Source organism: Aegilops tauschii, chromosome 6 (assembly GCF_002575655.3).
Source record: "Aegilops tauschii subsp. strangulata cultivar AL8/78 chromosome 6, Aet v6.0, whole genome shotgun sequence".
NCBI classification, from domain to species: domain Eukaryota; kingdom Viridiplantae; phylum Streptophyta; class Magnoliopsida; order Poales; family Poaceae; genus Aegilops; species Aegilops tauschii.
Genome location: NC_053040.3, coordinates 384,084,487 through 384,090,018, shown reverse-complemented (window position 1 = coordinate 384,090,018; position 5,532 = coordinate 384,084,487).

Genomic DNA, 5,532 nt, shown 5'->3' with positions numbered 1-5,532 from the left:
GGGCAGAGCCGGATCGGGGGTTCACGGGCGCGCAGGCCGACGAGGTGACAGCAGCGTCGGCGAGTCGGAACAACGCGCGCGGGTGAGCAGCTGGTCCGCGAGCGGGGCGCCGGTCCAGGCTCGGCGCGGGGAGGAGGAGAGAAGTGGCTGGGGGCCTCACCGACGGTCGTGGGGTCAAGGCAGCGGGCTCGGGGAGGAGGACGATGAAGGAGGGACGTCCGGGTCGCCGGCGAGGCGACGGGGTCGAGGGCGCGGCGCAGGAACGGCGGCCTCGGCACGGGACGAGGAGGAGGCCGAGGCACGCGGGGCGATGGCGGCGTCGGCGGAGATGCCAGGCAGCGATGGTTGGCGACGGGGAGGGCGGCGGCGGCCGGGGAGTGACGGCGTTGGGGGCGGCGGCGACCGGGCGTTGGCCCGATCTCGATCCCGTTCGGGATGGGGAAAAGGGGATCGTGGGGAGTGGGGGCGCGAGTGGTGGAGTAGTGGGCTAGGGTTACCGTGGTGGGGGGGTATAGGCAGGGGTGGGGTTGGCCGGTTGGGACTTTGCCCAGTTGGGCTGGCCAGCTGGGCCATCTGGCCCAGTGAGGGGGGTCCTTTTCCTCTCTTCGGTTTCTTTTACTTTTTAATTATTTTTCTAATTTTGTTTTCTTTTAGTTTCCATTTATCTTAGTTTTAGTAAAATACCAAAGTGGCACCTAAGTAGATGCTACAAATTATGCCACTGCTCACAATAGTTTAATACTTATAACAATTAGTTTTGAAATTGTTTATTATTTTAAAAGCGTTTAAATAATTGTACTTGCTACCGTTTTATTCATTTTATAGTATTTAAACATTTTATAAAAGTGTGGTTTCTTCACCAGTATTATCCATGATTTATTTGTCACATTGAGAACATTTTAGTTTTCACTTTTAAAAACTTTAAGTGTTTGACTTGAATTCAAATTCGAGTTTGAATCGATTTTGAACTAACGCGAGATTAACAATAGTAACCGTGGTGACATGGCATCATTAACATGTGATTACTGTAGCCTAATTATCCGGGCGTCACAGTGACACTTAGAGGAATAGCCCAATAAATCGATCAGAAAGAATAACTTTGAGGTGGTTTCGTACCCTACAATAATCTCTTCGTTTGTTCTCCGCTATTATTGACTTTGTAGTGACTCTTTGTTGCACGTTGAGGGATTGTTATATGATCTAATTATGTTATCATTGTTGAGAGAACTTGCACTAGTGAAAATATGAACCCTAGGCCTTGTTTCCAATCATTGCAATACCATTTTTGCTCACTTTTGTTACTAGTTACCTTGCTATTTTATATTTTCAGATTATAAAAACCTATATCTACCATCCATATTGCACTTGTATCACCATCTCTTCACCGAACTAGTGCACCTATACAATTTACCATTGTATTGGGTGTGTTGGGGACACAAGAGACTCTTTGTTATTTGGTTTCAGGGTTGTTTGAGAGAGACCATCTTCACCCTACGCCTCCCATGGATTGATAAATCTTAGGTCATCCAATTGAGGGAAATTTGCTACTGTCCTACAAAACTCTGGGCTTGGAGGCCCAACACGAGTCTACAAGAAGAAAGTTGCGTAGTAGACATCAAGCTCTTTTCTGGCGCCGTTGCCGGGGAGGTTAGTGCTTGAAGGTATATCTTTAGATCTTGCAATCGAATCTTTTAGTTTCTTGTTTATCACTAGTTTAGTCTATAAAAGAAAACTATAAAAAATAGAATTGAGTTTGCCTCATATGCTTCATCTTTTCAATATCTTTCGTGAACATAAGGATTCCGATAATTGTGCTCAATTCCTAGAGGAAGAATGCAATAAAATGTTTGACATACAATCTTTGAATGATGAGCTTGATTGCAATGTTGTTAGTATGAATTCTTTAAATACCCATAGTACTAATGATGATTGCACTAGTCATGATAAAAATGTTTCTTACAAGCATGTCAATTTCTGTGGAGTGCATAGAGTTTGTTGTTACATACCAAATAGGGAAGATAGATTTTGCAAGAGGCATCAGTATTTAGAAACTAAATGGTTGCAAGAGAGGCTAGATGTTTGTGCTGAAAAATTTAATTTTTTTCGCCATCCTTGTGAACTTTGCAATGAACGTGGTCATTTAAATCTCCAATGCAAATTGTTTCATGATCGCATCATGTCCAAAAATTGTGATGACTTGATTTCCCTTGCGCATCATAATGAACTTAGTTTGAGTTATGAAGAAATGAAACGTATAACTAAGGGTATTCCAGAATATAATCTTGAGAGATTTCTTGATTTTGATCTAGAGGAAATTTATATGTATTGTGCGGTAAATTGCATTGAGAATCCTTATATTGCCAATTACTTAAAGACAAGAAAACAAATAGAAGATGAAGAGAATACTAATGAAGGGGAAGAGGTTTCCCAATATCCTCCTATTTTTTCTTATGATGAATTAGGTAATGAGGAGGAGCTTTTTATTCAACCAATCTCATCAATAAGGAGCTCCAAAAAGGTGATTAAACCCACACATGATGTGAAGAAGAAAAAGAAAAGACAGAGAAGCAAAGGTAAAAAGGTATCCCTCCCAAATGATGTTGCTCCTATTATTCTTAAGCCTATTACTCATTGTGATGATTATGATTGGGAAAGTAATGATACTCGTTATAATCTTGAAAATATTTTTGGCACCAACTTAGAAAATTGTGATGATAATAATTGCTATACTATTGGTGTTATCCATACTATTAATGATGAGAGTGATTATGCTTATGATATGCAAAGGCCCAAGCTTGGGGATGATATGTTCGATGAGAATGACATGTTTGAGAATTTATTTGCTGCAATTAATGTTTGTCCCAAGCTTGGGGATGCTATGTTTGATGAAGATGATATTTTTAGTCCCCCAAGTTTTGATGTGCAAATTTATTATGATGAAAGCATGCCTCCTATCTATGATGATTATTTTGATGACATGTATGCTATAAAGAACAATGATAACCATGAAACTTTTCATCATGATTTTAATTTTCAATTGTATTATGCCTCACATGACAGTTATTTTGTTGAGTTTGCTCCCACTATTCTGAATGAGAATAAATTTGCTTATGTGGAGAGTAATAAAATTTGTATGCTTGTGCATCATGAAAATAATGCTTTATGTGATGGTTATATTTTTGAATTCATTGATGATACTACAGAAAATTATTATGAGAGAGGAACATATGCTTTTACATATTGCAATATTATCAAGCTTCCTCTCTATATGTTGAAAACTTGAAGTTATGCTTGTTTTGCCTTCCTATGCTAGTTGATTCTTGTTCCCATAAGTTGTTTGCTCACAAAATCCCTATGCATAGGAAGTGGGTTAGACTTAAATGTGCTTGTCACATATGTTTCATGATACTCTCTTTGCCTTTCAATTCTTTACTTTTACGTGAGCATCATTGAAATTATCATGCCTAGCTAAAAGGCATTAAAGAAAAGCGTTTGTTGGGAGACAACCCAACATTTACCCCTACTGTTTTAGTGTGTTCACATGATTATGCTACTGTAGTAATCATGTTTTATATCTTTTGTTTCAATAAAGTGCCAAGTAAAGCCTTTGGGATAGTGTGGATGATAGTTGATTTGATTTTGTGCAAAAACAGAAACTTTTGCTCTCAGTCCAGGAATTTTGAAAATTCACTGGAACATGCTTTTGATCTGAATTTTTTACACAAGATTGATATACAAATTTTCTAGGTTTTCCTAATTATTCAGAATTTTTAGTTACAAAAGTATGATTCAATTCAGATCTTTACAGACTGTTCTATTTTTGACAGATTCTATTTTCGATGCATAGTTTGCTTGTTTTCTAGTTTCTATGGCTTATATTGCTTAATATAAATTGTAGAAATGATAGGGTACAGTAGGTATCATGTGAGAAAAATTATGAATCTTGTCTTTATAGTACCAAAGTGAATGATTTGTTTGATTATACTAATGGAGCTTATGAGTTTTCTGTTGAGTTTTGTGTGGTGAAGTTTTCAAGTTTTGGGTAAAGTTTGATGGACTATGGAATAAAGAGTGGCAAGAGCCTAAGCTTGGGGATGCCCAAGGCACCCCAAGGTAATATTTAAGTACAACCAAGAGCCTAAGCTTGGGGATGCCCCGGATGGCATCCCCTCTTTCATCTTCGTTCATCGGTAACCTTACTTGGAGCTATATTTTGATTCACCACATGATATGAGTTTTGCTTGGAGCGTCATTTTCTTTTATTAGGATTTGCTTGCTGTTATTTAGAGTAATGTTTTAAATCTTTTATTTCAATAAAAAAAAGGTCAAGTGTAGCCTTTACCATGCTTAGTTTGCAAGTCCTTATGTTGTTGTTTTAAAAACAGAAAGTTTGCTGTTATGTTTTGAATATTTGTGAATAGTCAGAACATGATAAAATCTTGAAATTTTTACACAATGAGTAACAACAAATTATCTACAGTGTGGTAATTTTTCAGAATTTTTGGAGTTAGGGAAGTATGATTCCTCTTGCATTCTTTACAGATCGTTCTGTTTAGACAGATTGCTGTTATGTTTGCATTGTTTGCATATGTTTGCTTGTTTAATGATTCTATTTGAGGATAGGAGTCTTAAATATGCAGAGGCATTTAGCATGCAATTTCAAATTACAATTTTAGTGATTTTCTATAGTAGAGAATGATAAGGTTTTGCATGGATTTATACTAACCTATCTCACGAGTTCTTGTTGAGTTTTGTGTGCATGAAGTTTTGAGATTTTGGGAAACTATGATATGCGAGGAATTAAGGAGACACAAGAGATCAAGCTTGGGGATGCCCAAGGCATACCTAATTAATATTTCAAGAAGTCTCAAGCATCTAAGCTTGGGGATGCCCCAGTTGGCATCCCACCTTTCTTCTTCAACAATGATCGGTCAGTTTCTGTTGAACCTAAGTTTTTGCTTCTTCACATGATATGTGCTATCCTTGCAATGTCATTTTATTTTGTTTTGCTTACTGTTTGAATAAAGTACTTAGGATCTGAAATTTTATTTATGAGAAGGAGTCTTCACATAGTTACATAATTATTCAACTACTCATTGATCTTCACTTATATCTTTTTGAGTAGTTTGTCATTTGCTCTAATGCTTCACTTATATCTTTTTAGAGCACGGTGGTAGTTTTATTTTGAAGAAATTTACCATTGTATTGGGTGTTTTGGGGACATAAGAGACTATTTGTTATTTGGTTGCAGAGTTGTTTGAGAGAGACCATCTTCACCCTACACCTCCCACGGATTGATAAACCTTAGGTTATCCACTTGAGAGAAATTTGCTACTGTCCTACAAAACTCTGCACTTGGAGGCCCAAAATGAGTCTACAAGAAGAAGGTTGCGTAGTAGACATCAGAGGCCCTAAAGGAAGTCGGCCATGCTGCGAAGCCCAGCTTCAAGGTATGACCCTCTTCGGGTGTAGTTGTGGTAGTAGTAGCCCCCGGGGCCGAGGACGGTGATGCTCTGAGCGACATGCTTGGTT